We start from the raw sequence: 19,628 nt of genomic DNA on the forward strand, positions 1-19,628 counted from the left end.
ACATTCAGAAGCCAAGTTATAAGCCCACAAAGGTGTAACTGGACTACTTCTTTAAAGTGACACCAGGCCCGGTGACATTTGGGACATGGTTTGACCCCCTATAGGCATGTGCGATCATCTTGAAACGTTCAGATCACTTACAACTCAATAGAATCTACCTTCCTGTATTGTTTCAGCCTGATTGGACCTTGTTTTTACACAAATGAACCCAGAATGATGTGAAATTGTGCTTCGTGCAACATAATTCAGGGTGCCATTTAAAAACCATAAGTGCTAATGTCTCCATTCCTTTTTGTGGTTGTAGGGGCTGTTGATTGGAGTACACTAAAACAAACCTGATCTCTCTAGGACATTCAGAAGCCAAGGTTTAAGCCCACAAATGTGTAACTGGACTACTTCTTTAAATTGACACCAGATCCGGTGACCTTTGGGACATGGTTTGACCCCCTTAGGAAAGTGCTATCATCATGAAACGTTCAGATCACTTACAACGCAATAGATTCTACATTCCTGTAACATTTCAGCCTGATTGGACCTTGTTTTCATACAAATGAACCCAGAATGATGTGAAATTGTGCTTCGTGCAACGTAATTCTGGGTGCCATTTACAAACCATAAGTGCTAATGACTCCATTCCTTTTTGTGGTTGTAGGGGCTTTTGATTAGAGTACACTAAAACAAACCTAACCTCTCTAGGACATTCAAAAGCCAAGTTATAAGCCCACAAAGGTGTAACTGGACTACTTCTTTAAAGTGACACCAGGCCCGGTGACATTTGGGACATGGTTTGACCCACTATAGGCATGTGCGATCATCTTGAAACGTTCAGATCACTTACAACTCAATAGATTCTACCTTCCTGTATTGTTTCAGCCTGATTGGACCTTGTTTTTACACAAATGAACCCAGAATGATGTGAAATTGTGCTTCGTGCAACATAATTCAGGGTGCCATTTAAAAACCATAAGTGCTAATGTCTCCATTCCTTTTTGTGGTTGTAGGGGCTGTTGATTGGAGTACACTAAAACAAACCTGATCGCTCTAGGACATTCAGAAGCCAAGGTTTAAGCCCACAAATGTGTAACTGGACTACTTCTTTAAATTGACACCAGATCCGGTGACCTTTGGGACATGGTTTGACCCCCTTAGGAAAGTGCTATCATCATGAAACGTTCAGATCACTTACAACGCAATAGATTCTACCTTCCTGTAACGTTTCAGCCTGATTGGACCTTGTTTTCACACAAATGAACCCAGAATGATGTGAAATTGTGCTTCGTGCAACATAATTCTGGGTGCCATTTAAAAACCATAAGTCTAATGACTCCATTCCTTTTTGTGGTTGTAGGGGCTGTTGATTGGAGTATACTAAAACAAACCTGATCTCTCTAGGACATTCAGAAGCCAAGTTATAAGCCCACAAATTTGTAACTGGACTACTTCTTTAGACACCAGATCCGGTGACCTTTGGGACATGGTTTGACCCCCTTAGGGAAGTGCTATCATCATGAAACGTTCAGATCACTTACAACTCAATAGATTCTACCTTCCTGTAACGTTTCAGCCTGATTGGACCTTGTTTTCACACAAATGAACCCAGAATGATGTGAAATTGTGCTTCGTGCAACATAATTCTGGGTGCCATTTAAAAACCATAAGTGCTAATGACTCCATTCCTTTTTGTGGTTGTAGGGGCTGTTGATTGGAGTACACTAAAACAAACCTAACCTCTCTAGGACATTCAGAAGCCAAGTTATAAGCCCACAAAGGTGTAACTGGACTACTTCTTTAAAGTGACACCAGATCCGGTGACCTTTGGGACATGGTTTGACCCCCTTAGGAAAGTGCTATCATCATGAAACGTTCAGATCACTTACAACTCAATAGATTCTACCTTCCTGTAACGTTTCAGCCTGATTGGACCTTGTTTTCACACAAATGGACCCAGAATGATCTGAAATTGTGCTTCGTGCAACATAATTCTGGGTGCCATTTAAAAACCATAAGTGCTAATGACTCCATTCCTTTTTGTGGTTGTAGGGGCTGTTGATTGGAGTACACTAAAACAAACCTGATCTCTCTAGGACATTCAGAAGCCAAGTTATAAGCCCACAAATGTGTAACTGGACTACTTCTTTAAAGTGACACCAGGCCCGGTGACCTTTGGGACATGGTTTGACCCCCTTAGGAAAGTGCGATCATCATGAAACGTTCAGATCACTTACAACTCAAAAGATTCTACCTTCCTGTATTGTTTCAGCCTGATTGGACCTTGTTTTCACACAAATGAACCCAGAATGATGTGAAATTGTGCTTCGTGCAACATAATTCTGGGTGCCATTTAAAAACCATAAGTGCTAATGTCTCCATTCCTTTTTGTGGTTGTAGGGGCTTTTGATTGGAGTACACTAAAGCAAACCTGATCGCTCTAGGACATTCAGAAGCCAAGTTATAAGCCCACAAATGTGTAACTGGACTACTTCTTTAAATTGACACCAGATCCGGTGACCTTTGGGACATGGTGTGACCCCCTTAGGAAAGTGCTATCATCATGAAACGTTCAGATCATTTACAACTCAATAGATTCTACCTTCCTGTAACGTTTCAGCCTGATTGGACCTTGTTTTCACACAAATGAACCCAGAATGATGTGAAATTGTGCTTCGTGCAACATAATTCTGGGTGCCATTTACAAACCATAAATGCTAATGACTCCATTCCTTTTTGTGGTTGTAGGGGCTGTTGATTGGAGTACATTAAAACAAACCTGGTCTCTCTAGGACATTCAGAAGCCAAGTTATAAGTCCACAAATGTGTAACTGGACTACTTCTTTAAATTGACACCAGATCCGGTGACCTTTGGGACATGGTTTGACCCCTTTAGGAAAGTGCTATCATCATGAAACGTTCAGATCACTTACAACTCAATAGATTCTACCTTCCTGTAACGTTTCAGCCTGATTGGACCTTGTTTTCACACAAATGGACCCAGAATGATGTGAAATTGTGCTTCGTGCAACATAATTCTGGGTGCCATTTACAAACCATAAGTGCTAATGACTCCATTCCTTTTTGTGGTTGTAGGGGCTGTTGATTGGAGTACACTAAAACAAATCTGACCTCTCTATGACATTCAGAAGCCAAGTTATAAGCCCACAAAGGTGTAACTGGACTACTTCTTTAAAGTGACACCAGGCCCGGTGACCTTTGGGACATGGTTTGACCCCCTATGGGAATGTGAGATCATCATGAAACGTTCAGATCACTTACAACTCAATAGATTCTACCTTCTTGTAACGTTTCAGCCTGATTGGACCTTGTTTTCACACAAATGGACCCAGAATGATGTGAAATTGTGCTTCGTGCAACATAATTCTGGGTGCCATTTACAAACCATAAGTGCTAATGACTCCATTCCTTTTGTGGTTGTAGGGGCTGTTGATTGGAGTACACTAAAACAAACCTGATCTCTCTAGGACATTCAGAAGCCAAGTTATAAGCCCACAAATGTGTAACTGGACTACTTCTTTAAATTGACACCAGATCCGGTGACCTTTGGGACATGGTTTGATCCCCTTAGGAAAGCGCTATCATCATGAAACGTTCAGATCACTTACAACTAAATAGATTCTACCTTCCTGTAACGTTTCAGCCTGATTGGACCTTGTTTTCACACAAATGAACCCAGAATGATGTGAAATTGTGCTTCGTGCAACATAATTCTGGGTGCCATTTACAAACCATAAATGCTAATGACTCCATTCCTTTTTGTGGTTGTAGGGACTGTTGATTGGAGTACATTAAACAAACCTGATCTCTCTAGGACATTCAGAAGCCAAGTTATAAGCCCACAAATGTGTAACTGGACTACTTCTTTAAATTGACACCAGATCCGGTGACCTTTGGGACATGGTTTGACCCCCTTAGGAAAGTGCTATCATCATGAAACGCTCAGATCACTTACAACTAAATAGATTCTACCTTCTTGTAACGTATCAGCCTGATTGGACCTTGTTTTCACACAAATGGACCCAGAATGATGTGAAATTGTGCTTCGTGCAACATAATTCTGGGTGCCACTTACAAACCATAAGTGCTAATGACTCCATTCCTTTTTGTGGTTGTAGGGGCTGTTGATTGGAGTACACTAAAACAAACCTGATCCCTCTAGGACATTCAGAAGCCAAGTTATAAGCCAACAAAGGTGTAACTGGACTACTTCTTTAAATTGACACCAGATCCGGTGACCTTTGGGACATGGTTTGACCCCCTTAGGAAAGTGCTATCATCATGAAACGTTCAGATCACTTACAACTCAGTAGATTCTACCTTCCTGTAACGTTTCAGCCTGATTGGACCTTGTTTTCACACAAATGAACCCAGAATGATGTGAAATTGTGCTTCGTGCAACATAATTCTGGGTGCCATTTAAAAACCATAAGTGCTAATGACTCCATTCCTTTTTGTGGTTGTAGGGGCGGTTGATTGGAGTATACTAAAACAAACCTGATCTCTCTAGGACATTCAGAAGCCAAGTTATAAGCCCACAAATGTGTAACTGGACTACTTCTTTAGACACCAGATCCGGTGACCTTTGGGACATGGTTTGACCCCCTTAGGGAAGTGCTATCATCATGAAACGTTCAGATCCTTACAACTTAATAGATTCTACCTTCCTGTAATGTTTCAGCCTGATTGGACCTTGTTTTCACACAAATGGACCCAGAATGATGTGAAATTGTGCTTCGTGCAACATAATTCTGGGTGCCATTTACAAACCATAAGTGCTAATGACTCCATTCCTTTTTGGGGTTGTAGGGGCTGTTGATTGGAGTACACTAAAACAAACCTGATCTCTCTAGGACATTCAGAAGCCAAGTTATAAGCCCACAAATGTGTAACTGGACTACTTCTTTAAATTGACACCAGATCCGGTGACGTTTGGGACATGGTTTGACCCCCTATAGGCATGTGCGATCATCTTGAAACGTTCAGATCACTTACAAATCAATAGATTCTACCTTCCTGTATTGTTTCAGCCTGATTGGACCTTGTTTTTACACAAATGAACCCAGAATGATGTGAAATTGTGCTTCGTGCAACATAATTCTGGGTGCCATTTAAAAACCATAAGTGCTAATGACTCCATTCCTTTTTGTGGTTGTAGGGGCTGTTGATTGGAGTACACTAAAACAAACCTGATCGCTCTAGGACATTCAGAAGCCAAGGTTTAAGCCCACAAATGTGTAACTGGACTACTTCTTAAATTGACACCAGATCCGGTGACCTTTGGGACATGGTTTGACCCCCTTAGGAAAGTGCTATCATCATGAAACGTTCAGATCACTTACAACGCAATAGATTCTACCTTCCTGTAACATTTCAGCCTGATTGGACCTTGTTTTCACACAAATGAACCCAGAATGATGTGAAATTGTGCTTCGTGCAACATAATTCTGGGTGCCATTTAAAAACCATAAGTCTAATGACTCCATTCCTTTTTGTGGTTGTAGGGGCTGTTGATTGGAGTATACTAAAACAAACCTGATCTCTCTAGGACATTCAGAAGCCAAGTTATAAGCCCACAAATTTGTAACTGGACTACTTCTTTAGACACCAGATCCGGTGACCTTTGGGACATGGTTTGACCCCCTATAGGAATGTACGATCATCTTGAAACGTTCAGATCACTTACAACTCAATAGATTCTACCTTCTTGTAGCGTTTCAGCCTGATTGGACCTTGTTTTCACACAAATGAACCCAGAATGATGTGAAATTGTGCTTCGTGCAACATAATTCTGGGTGCCATTTAAAAACCATAAGTGCTAATGACTCCATTCCTTTTTGTGGTTGTAGGGGCTGTTGATTGGAGTACACTAAAACAAACCTAACCTCTCTAGGACATTCAGAAGCCAAGTTATAAGCCCACAAAGGTGTAACTGGACTACTTCTTTAAAGTGACACCAGATCCGGTGACCTTTGGGACATGGTTTGACCCCCTTAGGAAAGTGCTATCATCATGAAACGTACAGATCACTTACAACTCAATAGATTCTACCTTCCTGTAACGTTTCAGCCTGATTGGACCTTGTTTTCACACAAATGGACCCAGAATGATGTGAAATTGTGCTTCGTGCAACATAATTCTGGGTGCCATTTAAAAACCATAAGTGCTAATGACTCCATTCCTTTTTGTGGTTGTAGGGGCTGTTGATTGGAGTACACTAAAATAAACCTGATCTCTCTAGGACATTCAGAAGCCAAGATATAAGCCCACAAATATGTAACTGGACTACTTCTTTAAATTGACACCAGATCCGGTGACCTTTGGGACATGGTTTGACCCCCTTAGGAAAGTGCTATCATCATGAAACGTTCAGATCACTTACAACTCAATAGATTCTACCTTCCTGTAACGTTTCAGCCTGATTGGACCTTGTTTTCACACAAATGGACCCAGAATGATGTGAAATTGTGCTTCGTGCAACATAATTCTGGGTGCCATTTACAAACCATAAGTGCTAATGACTCCATTCCTTTTTGTGGTTGTAGGGGCTGTTGATTAGAGTACACTAAAACAAACCTAACCTCTCTAGGACATTCAGAAGCCAAGTTATAAGCCCACAAATGTGTAACTGGACTACTTATTTAAAGTGACACCAGGCCCGGTGACCTTTGAGACATGGTTTTACCCCATATAGGAATGTGCGATCATCTTGAAACGTTCAGATCACTTACAACTCAATAGATTCTAGCTTCTTGTAGCGTTTCAGCCTGATTGGACCTTGTTTTCACACAAATGGACCCAGAATGATGTGAAATTGTGCTTCGTGCAACATAATTCTGGGTGCCATTTACAAACCATAAGTGCTAATGACTCCATTCCTTTTTGTGATTGTAGGGGCTGTTGATTGGAGTACACTAAAACAAACCTGATCTCTCTAGGACATTCAGAAGCCAAGTTATAAGCCCACAAATGTGTAACTGGACTACTTCTTTAAATTGACACCAGATCCGGTGATCTTTGGGACATGGTTTGACCCCCTTAGGAAAGTGCTATCATCATGAAACGTTCAGATCACTTACAACTCAATAGATTCTAGCTTCTTGTAACGTTTCAGCCTGATTGGACCTTGTTTTCACACAAATGAACCCAGAATGATGTGAAATTGTGCTTCGTGCAACATAATTCTGGGTGCCATTTAAAAACCATAAGTGCTAATGACTCCATTCATTTTTGTGGTTGTAGGGGCTGTTGATTGGAGTACACTAAAACAAACCTGATCTCTCTAGGACATTCAGAAGCCAAGTTATAAGCCCACACATGTGTAACTGGACTACTTCTTTAAATTGACACCAGATCCGGTGACCTTTGGGACATGGTGTGACCCCCTTAGGAAAGTGCTATCATCATGAAACGTTCAGATCACTTACAACTCAATAGATTCTACCTTCCTGTAACATTTCAGCCTGATTGGACCTTGTTTTCATACAAATGAACCCAGAATGATGTGAAATTGTGCTTCGTGCAACGTAATTCTGGGTGCCATTTACAAACCATAAGTGCTAATGACTCCATTCCTTTTTGTGGTTGTAGGGGCTTTTGATTAGAGTACACTAAAACAAACCTAACCTCTCTAGGACATTCAGAAGCCAAGTTATAAGCCCACAAAGGTGTAACTGGACTACTTCTTTAAAGTGACACCAGGCCCGGTGACATTTGGGACATGGTTTGACCCCCTATAGGCATGTGCGATCATCTTGAAACGTTCAGATCACTTACAACTCAATAGATTCTACCTTCCTGTATTGTTTCAGCCTGATTGGACCTTGTTTTTACACAAATGAACCCAGAATGATGTGAAATTGTGCTTCGTGCAACATAATTCTGGGTGCTATTTAAAAACCATAAGTGCTAATGTCTCCATTCCTTTTTGTGGTTGTAGGGGCTGTTGATTGGAGTACACTAAAACAAACCTGATCGCTCTAGGACATTCAGAAGCCAAGGTTTAAGCCCACAAATGTGTAACTGGACTACTTCTTTAAATTGACACCAGATCCGGTGACCTTTGGGACATGGTTTGACCCCCTTAGGGAAGTGCTATCATCATGAAACGTTCAGATCACTTACAACTCAATAGATTCTACCTTCCTGTAACGTTTCAGCCTGATTGGGCCTTGTTTTCACACAAATGAACCCAGAATGATGTGAAATTGTGCTTCGTGCAACATAATTCTGGGTGCCATTTAAAAACCATAAGTGCTAATGACTCCATTCCTTTTTGTGGTTGTAGGGGCTGTTGACTGGAGTACACTAAAACAAACCTAACTTCTCTAGGACATTCAGAAGCCAAGTTATAAGCCCACAAAGGTGTAACTGGACTACTTCTTTAAAGTGACACCAGATCCGGTGACCTTTGGGACATGGTTTGACCCCTTTAGGAAAGTGCTATCATCATGAAACGTTCAGATCACTTACAACTCAATAGATTCTACCTTCCTGTAACGTTTCAGCCTGATTGGACCTTGTTTTCACACAAATGGACCCAGAATGATGTGAAATTGTGCTTCGTGCAACATAATTCTGGGTGCCATTTAAAAACCATAAGTGCTAATGACTCCATTCCTTTTTGTGGTTGTAGGGGCTGTTGATTGGAGTACACTAAAATAAACCTGATCTCTCTAGGACGTTCAGAAGCCAAGATATAAGCCCACAAATATGTAACTGGACTACTTCTTTAAATTGACACCAGATCCGGTGACCTTTGGGACATGGTTTGACCCCCTTAGGAAAGTGCTATCATCATGAAACGTTCAGATCACTTACAACTCAATAGATTCTACCTTCCTGTAACGTTTCAGCCTGATTGGACCTTGTTTTCACACAAATGGACCCAGAATGATGTGAAATTGTGCTTTGTGCAACATAATTCTGGGTGCCATTTACAAACCATAAGTGCTAATGACTCCATTCCTTTTTGTGGTTGTAGGGGCTGTTGATTGGAGTACACTAAAACAAACCTAACCTCTCTAGGACATTCAGAAGCCAAGTTATAAGCCCACAAATGTGTAACTGGACTACTTCTTTAAAGTGACACCAGGCCCGGTGACCTTTGAGACATGGTTTTACCCCCTATAGGAATGTGCGATCATCTTGAAACGTTCAGATCACTTACAACTCAATAGATTCTACCTTCTTGTAGCGTTTCAGCCTGATTGGACCTTGTTTTCACACAAATGGACCCAGAATGATGTGAAATTGTGCTTCGTGCAACATAATTCTGGGTGCCATTTACAATCCATAAGTGCTAATGACTCCATTCCTTTTTGTGGTTGTAGGGGCTTTTGATTAGAGTACACTAAAACAAACCTAACCTCTCTAGGACATTCAGAAGCCAAGTTATAAGCCCACAAATGTGTAACTGGACTACTTCTTTAAAGTGACACCAGGCCCGGTGACATTTGGGACATGGTTTGACCCCCTTAGGAAAGTGCTATCATCATGAAACGTTCAGATCACTTACAACTCAATAGATTCTAGCTTCTTGTAACGTTTCAGCCTGATTGGACCTTGTTTTCACACAAATGAACCCAGAATGATGTGAAATTGTGCTTCGTGCAACATAATTCTGGGTGCCATTTAAAAACCATAAGTGCTAATGACTCCATTCCTTTTTGTGGTTGTAGGGGCTGTTGATTGGAGTACACTAAAACAAACCTGATCTCTCTAGGACATTCAGAAGCCAAGTTATAAGCCCACACATGTGTAACTGGACTACTTCTTTAAATTGACACCAGATCCGGTGACCTTTGGGACATGGTGTGACCCCCTTAGGAAAGTGCTATCATCATGAAACGTTCAGATCACTTACAACTCAATAGATTCTACCTTCCTGTAACATTTCAGCCTGATTGGACCTTGTTTTCATACAAATGAACCCAGAATGATGTGAAATTGTGCTTCGTGCAACGTAATTCTGGGTGCCATTTACAAACCATAAGTGCTAATGACTCCATTCCTTTTTGTGGTTGTAGGGGCTTTTGATTAGAGTACACTAAAACAAACCTAACTTCTCTAGGACATTCAGAAGCCAAGTTATAAGCCCACAAATGTGTAACTGGACTACTTCTTTAAAGTGAAACCAGATCCGGTGACCTTTGGGACATGGTTTGACCACCTTAGGAAAGTGCGATCATCATGAAACGTTCAGATCACTTACAACTCAATAGATTCTACCCTCCTGTATTGTTTCAGCCTGATTGGACCTTGTTTTCACACAAATGAACCCAGAATGATGTGAAATTGTGCTTCGTGCAACATAATTCTGGGTGCCATTTAAAAACCATAAGTGCTAATGTCTCCATTCCTGTTTGTGGTTGTAGGGGCTGTTGATTGGAGTACACTAAAGCAAACCTGATCGCTCTAGGACATTCAGAAGCCAAGTTATAAGCCCACAAATGTGTAACTGGACTACTTCTTTAAATTGACACCAGATCCGGTGACCTTTGGGACATTGTTTGACCGCCTTAGGAAAGTGCTATCATCATGAAACATTCAGATCACTTACAACTCAATAGATTCTACCTTCCTGTAACGTTTCAGCCTGATTGGACCTTGTTTTCACACAAATGAACCCAGAATGATGTGAAATTGTGCTTCGTGCAACATAATTCTGGGTGCCATTTAAAAACCATAAGTGCTAATGACTCCATTCCTTTTTGTGGCTGTAGGGGCTGTTGATTGGAGTATACTAAAACAAACCTGATCTCTCTAGGACATTCAGAAGCCAAGTTATAAGCCCACAAAGGTGTAACTGGACTACTTCCTTAGACACCAGATCCGGTGACCTTTGGGACATGGTTTGACCCCCTTAGGAAAGTGCTATCACCATGAAACGTTCAGATCACTTACAACTCAATAGATTCTACCTTCCTGTAACGTTTCAGCCTGATTGGACCTTGTTTTCACACAAATGAACCCAGAATGATGTGAAATTGTGCTTCGTGCAACATAATTCTGGGTGCCATTTAAAAACCATAAGTGCTAATGTCTCCATTCCTTTTTGTGGTTCTAGGGGCTGTTGATTGGAGTACACTAAAACAAACCTGATCGCTCTAGGACATTCAGAAGCCAAGTTATAAGCCCATAAATGTGTAACTGGACAACTTCTTTAAATTGACACCAGATCCAGTGACCTTTGGGACATGGTTTGACCCCCTATAGGAAAGTGCTATCATCATTAAACGTTCAGATCACTTACAACTCAATAGATTCTACCTTCCTGTAACGTTTCAGCCTGATTGGACCTTGTTTTCACACAAATGGACCCAGAATGATGTGAAATAGTGCTTCGTGCAACATAATTCTGGGTGCCATTTACAAACCATAAGTGCTAATGACTCCATTCCTTTTTGTGGTTGTAGGGGCTGTTGATTGGAGTACACTACAATAAACCTGATCTCTCTAGGACATTCAGAAGCCAAGTTATAAGCCCACAAATGTGTAACTGGACTACTTCTTTAAATTGACACCAGATCCGGTGACCTTTGGGACATGGTTTGACCCCCTTAGGAATGTGCGATCATCTTGAAACGTTCAGATCACTTACAACTCAATAGATTCTACCTTCTTGTAGCGTTTCAGCCTGATTGGACCTTGTTTTCACACAAATGGACCCAGAATGATGTGAAATTGTGCTTCGTGCAACATAATTCTGGGTGCCATTTACAAACCATAAGTGCTAATGACTCCATTCCTTTTTGTGGTTGTAGGGGCTTTTGATTAGAGTACACTAAAACAAACCTAACCTCTCTAGGACATTCAGAAGCCAAGTTATAAGCCCACAAATGTGTAACTGGACTACTTCTTTAAAGTGACACCAGGCCCGGTGACATTTGGGACATGGTTTGACCCCCTTAGGAAAGTGCTATCATCATGAAACGTTCAGATCACTTACAACTCAATAGATTCTAGCTTCTTGTAACGTTTCAGCCTGATTGGACCTTGTTTTCACACAAATGAACCCAGAATGATGTGAAATTGTGCTTCGTGCAACATAATTCTGGGTGCCATTTAAAAACCATAAGTGCTAATGACTCCATTCCTTTTTGTGGTTGTAGGGGCTGTTGATTGGAGTACACTAAAACAAACCTGATCTCTCTAGGACATTCAGAAGCCAAGTTATAAGCCCACACATGTGTAACTGGACTACTTCTTTAAATTGACACCAGATCCGGTGACCTTTGGGACATGGTGTGACCCCCTTAGGAAAGTGCTATCATCATGAAACGTTCAGATCACTTACAACTCAATAGATTCTACCTTCCTGTAACATTTCAGCCTGATTGGACCTTGTTTTCATACAAATGAACCCAGAATGATGTGAAATTGTGCTTCGTGCAACGTAATTCTGGGTGCCATTTACAAACCATAAGTGCTAATGACTCCATTCCTTTTTGTGGTTGTAGGGGCTTTTGATTAGAGTACACTAAAACAAACCTAACTTCTCTAGGACATTCAGAAGCCAAGTTATAAGCCCACAAATGTGTAACTGGACTACTTCTTTAAAGTGAAACCAGATCCGGTGACCTTTGGGACATGGTTTGACCACCTTAGGAAAGTGCGATCATCATGAAACGTTCAGATCACTTACAACTCAATAGATTCTACCCTCCTGTATTGTTTCAGCCTGATTGGACCTTGTTTTCACACAAATGAACCCAGAATGATGTGAAATTGTGCTTCGTGCAACATAATTCTGGGTGCCATTTAAAAACCATAAGTGCTAATGTCTCCATTCCTGTTTGTGGTTGTAGGGGCTGTTGATTGGAGTACACTAAAGCAAACCTGATCGCTCTAGGACATTCAGAAGCCAAGTTATAAGCCCACAAATGTGTAACTGGACTACTTCTTTAAATTGACACCAGATCCGGTGACCTTTGGGACATTGTTTGACCGCCTTAGGAAAGTGCTATCATCATGAAACATTCAGATCACTTACAACTCAATAGATTCTACCTTCCTGTAACGTTTCAGCCTGATTGGACCTTGTTTTCACACAAATGAACCCAGAATGATGTGAAATTGTGCTTCGTGCAACATAATTCTGGGTGCCATTTAAAAACCATAAGTGCTAATGACTCCATTCCTTTTTGTGGCTGTAGGGGCTGTTGATTGGAGTATACTAAAACAAACCTGATCTCTCTAGGACATTCAGAAGCCAAGTTATAAGCCCACAAAGGTGTAACTGGACTACTTCCTTAGACACCAGATCCGGTGACCTTTGGGACATGGTTTGACCCCCTTAGGAAAGTGCTATCACCATGAAACGTTCAGATCACTTACAACTCAATAGATTCTACCTTCCTGTAACGTTTCAGCCTGATTGGACCTTGTTTTCACACAAATGAACCCAGAATGATGTGAAATTGTGCTTCGTGCAACATAATTCTGGGTGCCATTTAAAAACCATAAGTGCTAATGTCTCCATTCCTTTTTGTGGTTCTAGGGGCTGTTGATTGGAGTACACTAAAACAAACCTGATCGCTCTAGGACATTCAGAAGCCAAGTTATAAGCCCATAAATGTGTAACTGGACAACTTCTTTAAATTGACACCAGATCCGGTGACCTTTGGGACATGGTTTGACCCCCTTAGGAAAGTGCTATCATCATTAAACGTTCAGATCACTTACAACTCAATAGATTCTACCTTCCTGTAACGTTTCAGCCTGATTGGACCTTGTTTTCACACAAATGGACCCAGAATGATGTGAAATAGTGCTTCGTGCAACATAATTCTGGGTGCCATTTACAAACCATAAGTGCTAATGACTCCATTCCTTTTTGTGGTTGTAGGGGCTGTTGATTGGAGTACACTACAATAAACCTGATCTCTCTAGGACATTCAGAAGCCAAGTTATAAGCCCACAAATGTGTAACTGGACTACTTCTTTAAATTGACACCAGATCCGGTGACCTTTGGGACATGGTTTGACCCCCTTAGGAAAGTGCTATCATCATTAAACGTTCAGATCACTTACAACTCAATAGATTCTACCTGCCTGTAACGTTTCAGCCTGATTGGACCTTGTTTTCACACAAATGAACCCAGAATGATGTGAAATTGTGCATCGTGCAACATAATTCTGGGTGCCATTTACAAACCATAAGTGCTAATGACTCCATTCCTTTTTGTGGTTGTAGGGGCTGTAGATTGGAGTACACTAAAACAAACCTAACCTCTCTAGGACATTCAGAAGCCAAGTTATAAGCCCACAAAGGTGTAACTGGACTACTTCTTTAAAGTGACACCAGATCCGGTGACCTTTGGGACATGGTTTGACCCCCTTAGGAAAGTGCTATCATCATGAAACGTTCAGATCACTTACAACTCAATAGATTCTACCTTCCTGTAACGTTTCAGCCTGATTGGACCTTGTTTTCACACAAATGAAACCAGAATGATGTGAAATTGTGCTTCGTGCAACATAATTCTGGGTGCCATTTAAAAACCTTAAGTGCTAATGACTCCATTCCTTTTTGTGGTTGTAGGGGCTGTTGATTGGAGTACACTAAAACAAACCTAACCTCTCTAGGACATTCAGAAGCCAAGTTATAAGCCCACAAAGGTGTAACTGGACTACTTTAAAGTGACACCAGATCCGGTGACCTTTGGGACATGGTTTGACCCCCTTAGGAAAGTGCTATCATCATGAAACGTTCAGATCACTTACAACTCAATAGATTCTACCTTCCTGTAACGTTTCAGCCTGATTGGACCTTGTTTTCACACAAATGGACCCAGAATGATGTGAAATTGTGCTTCGTGCAACATAATTCTGGGTGCCATTTAAAAACCATAAGTGCTAATGACTCCATTCCTTTTTGTGGTTGTAGGGGCTGTTGATTGGAGTACACTAAAATAAACCTGATCTCTCTAGGACATTCAGAAGCCAAGTTATAAGCCCACAAATATGTAACTGGACTACTTCTTTAAATTGACACCAGATCCGGTGACCTTTGGGACATGGTTTGACCCCCTTAGGAAAGTGCTATCATCATGAAACGTTCAGATCACTTACAACTCAATATATTCTACCTTCCTGTAACGTTTCAGCCTGATTGGACCTTGTTTTCACACAAATGGACCCAGAATGATGTGAAATTGTGCTTCGTGCAACATAATTCTGGGTGCCATTTACAAACCATAAGTGCTAATGACTCCATTCCTTTTGTGGTTGTAGGGGCTGTTGATTGGAGTACACTAAAACAAACCTGATCTCTCTAGGACATTCAGAAGCCAAGTTATAAGCCCACAAATGTGTAACTGGACTACTTCTTTAAATTGACACCAGATCCGGTGATCTTTGGGACATGGTTTGACCCCCTTAGGAAAGTGCTATCATCATGAAACGTTCAGATGACTTACAACTCAATAGATTCTAGCTTCCTGTAACGTTTCAGCCTGATTGGACCTTGTTTTCACACAAATGAACCCAGAATGATGTGAAATTGTGCTTCGTGCAACATAATTCTGGGTGCCATTTAAAAACCATAAGTGCTAATGACTCCATTCCTTTTTGTGGTTGTAGGGGCTGTTGATTGGAGTACACTAAAACAAACCTGATCTCTCTAGGACATTCAGAAGCCAAGTTATAAGCCCACACATGTGTAACTGGACTACTTCTTTAAATTGACACCAGATCCGGTGACCTTTGGGACATGGTGTGACCCCCTTAGGAAAGTGCTATCATCATGAAACGTTCACATCACTTACAACTCAATAGATTCTACCTTCCTGTAATGTTTCAGCCTTATTGGACCTTGTTTTCACACAAATGGACCCAGAATGATGTGAAATTGTGCTTCGTGCAACATAATTCTGGGTGCCATTTACAAACCATAAGTGCTAATGACTCCATTCCTTTTTGTGGTTGTAGGGGCTGTTGATTGGAGTACACTAAAACAACCCTGACCTATCTAGGACATTCAGAAGCCAAGTTATAAGCCCACAAATGTGTAACTGGACTACTTCTTTAAAGTGACACCAGATCCGGTGACCTTTGGGACATGGTTTGACCCCCTTAGGAAACTGCTATCATCATGAAACGTTCAGATCACTTACAAGTCAATAGATTCTACCTTCCTGTATTGTTTCAGCCTGATTGGACCTTGTTTTCACACAAATGAACCCAGAATGATGTGAAATTGTGCTTCGTGCAACATAATTCTGGGTGCCATTTAAAAACCATAAGTGCTGATGACTCCATTACTTTTTGTGGTTGTAGGGGCTGTTGATTGGAGTACATTAAAGCAAACCTGATCGCTATAGGACATTCAGAAGCCAAGTTATAAGCCCACAAATGTGTAACTGGACTACTTCTTTAGACACCAGATCCGGTGACCTTTGGGACATGGTTTGACCCCCTTAGGAAAGTGCTATCATCATGAAACGTTCAGATCACTTACAACTCAATAGATTCTACCTTCCTGTAACGTTTCAGCCTGATTGGACCTTGTTTTCACACAAATGAACCCAGAATGATGTGAAATTGTGCTTCGTGCAACATAATTCTGGGTGCCATTTAAAAACCATAAGTGCTAATGTCTCCATTCCTTTTTGTGGTTCTAGGGGCTGTTGATTGGAGTACACTAAAACAAACCTGATCGCTCTAGGACATTCAGAAGCCAAGTTATAAGCCCACAAATGTGTAACTGGACTACTTCTTTAAATTGACACCAGATCCGGTGACCTTTGAGACATTGTTTGACCCCCTTAGGAAAGTGCTATCATCATGAAACCTTCAGATCACTTACAACTCAATAGATTCTACCTTCATGTAACGTTTCAGCCTGATTGGACCTTGTTTTCACACAAATGAACCCAGAATGAAGTGAAATTGTGCTTCGTGCAACATAATTCTGGGTGCCATTTAAAAGCTATAAGTGCTAATGACTCCATTCCTTTTTGTGGTTCTAGGGGCTGTTGATTGGAGTACACTAAAACAAACCTGATCGCTCTAGGACATTCAAAAGCCAAGTTATAAGCCCACAAATGTGTAACTGGACTACTTCTTTAAATTGACACCAGATCCGGTAACCTTTGAGACATTGTTTGACCCCCTTAGGAAAGTGCTATCATCATGAAACCTTCAGATCACTTACAACTCAATAGATTCTACCTTCATGTAATGTTTCAGCCTGATTGGACCTTGTTTTCACACAAATGAACCCAGAATGATGTGAAATTGTGCTTCGTGCAACATAATTCTGGGTGCCATTTACAAACCATAAGTGCTAATGACTCCATTCCTTTTTGTGGTTGTAGGGATTGTAGATTGGAGTACACTAAAACAAACCTAACCTCTCTAGGACATTCAGAAGCCAAGTTATAAGCCCACAAAGGTGTAACTGGACCACTTATTTAAATTGACACCAGATCCGGTGAACTTTGGGACATGGTTTGACCCCCTTAGGAAAGTGTTATCATCATGAAATGTTCATATCCATTACAACTCAATAGATTCTACCTTCTTGTAACGTTTCAGCCTGATTGGACCTTGTTTTCACACAAATGGACCCAGAATGATGTGAAATAGTGCTTCGTGCAACATAATTCTGTGTGCCATTTACAAACCATAAGTGCTAATGACTCCATTCCTTTTTGTGGTTGTAGGGGCTGTTGATTGGAGTACACTACAATAAACTTGATCTCTCTAGGACATTCAGAAGCCAAGTTATAAGCCCACACATGTGTAACTGGACTACTTCTTTAAATTGACACCAGATCCGGTGACCTTTGGGACATGGTTTGACCCCCTTAGGAAAGTGCTATCATCATGAAACGTTCAGATCACTTACAACTCAATAGATTCTACCTTCCTGTAACGTTTCAGCCTGATTGGACCTTGTTTTCACACAAATGGACCCAGAATCATGTGAAATTGTGCTTCGTGCAACATAATTCTGGGTGCCATTTAAAAACCATAAGTGCTAATGACTCCATTCCTTTTTGTGGTTGTAGGGGCTGTTGATTGGAGTATACTAAAACAAACCTGATCTCTCTAGGACATTCAGAAGCCACGTTATAAGCCCACAAATGTGTAACTGGACTACTTCTTTAAATTGACACCAGATCCGGTGACCTTTGGGACATGGTTTGACCCCCTTAGGAAAGTGCTATCATCATGAAACGTTCAGATCACTTACAACTCAATAGATTCTAACTTCCTGTAACGTTTCAATCTGATTGGACCTTGTTTTCACACAAATGAACCCAGAATGATGTGAAAGTGTGCTTCGTGCAACATAATTCTGGGTGCCATTTAAAAACCATAAGTGCTAATGACTCCATTCCTCTTTGGGGTAATGGGGGCTGTTAACTGGAGTACTCAAAAACAAACCTGACCTCTCTAGTATATTCAGAAGCCAAGTTATAAGCCCACAAATGTGTAACTGGACTACTTCTATAAAGTGACACCAGGCCCGGTGACCTTTGGGACATGGTTTGACCCCCTATAGGAATGTGCGATCATAATGAAACGTTCAGATCACTTACAACTCAATAGATTCTACCTTCTTGTAACGTTTCAGCCTGACTGGACCTTGTTTTCACACAAATGGACCCAGAATGAAGTGAAATTGTGCTTCGTGCAACATAATTCTGGGTGCCATTTACAAACCATAAGTGCTAATGACTCCATTCCTTTTTGTGGTTGTAGGGGCTGTTGATTGGAGTACACTAAAACAAACCTGATCTCTCTAGGACATTCAGAAGCCAAGTTATAAGCCCACAAATGTGTAACTGGACTACTTCTTTAAATTGACACCAGATCCGGTGACCTTTGGGACATGGTTTGACCCCCTTAGGAAAGTGCTATCATCTTGAAACGTTCAGATCACTTACAACTCAATAGATTCTACCTTCTTGTAACGTTTCAGCCTGATTGGACCTTGTTTTCACACAAATGGACCCAGAATGATGTGAAATTGTGCTTCGTGCAACATAATTCTGGGTGCCATTTACAAACCATGAGTGCTAATGACTCCATTCCTTTTTGTGGTTGTAGGGGCTGTTGATTGGAGTACACTAAAACAAACCTGATCTCTCTAGGACATTCAGAAGCCAAGTTATAAGCCCACAAATGTGTAACTGGACTACTTCTTTAGACACCAGATCCGGTGACCTTTGGGACATGGTTTGACCCCCTTAGGAAAGTGCTATCATCATGAAACGTTCAGATCACTTACAACTCAATAGATTCTACCTTCCTGTAACGTTTCAGCCTGATTGGACCTTGTTTTAACACAAATGAACCCAGAATGATGTGAAATTGTGCTTCGTGCAACATAATTCTGGGTGCCATTTAAAAACCATAAGTGCTAATGTCTCCATTCCTTTTTGTGGTTCTAGGGGCTGTTGATTGGAGTACACTAAAACAAACCTGATCGCCCTAGGACATTCAGAAGCCAAGTTATAAGCCCACAAATGTGTAACTGTACTACTTCTTTAAATTGACACCAGATCCGGTGACCTTTGAGACATTGTTTGACCCCCTTAGGAAAGTGCTATCATCATGAAACCTTCAGATCACTTACAACTCAATAGATTCTACCTTCATGTAAC

Source organism: Nothobranchius furzeri, chromosome 6 (assembly GCF_043380555.1).
Source record: "Nothobranchius furzeri strain GRZ-AD chromosome 6, NfurGRZ-RIMD1, whole genome shotgun sequence".
NCBI lineage: Eukaryota > Metazoa > Chordata > Actinopteri > Cyprinodontiformes > Nothobranchiidae > Nothobranchius > Nothobranchius furzeri.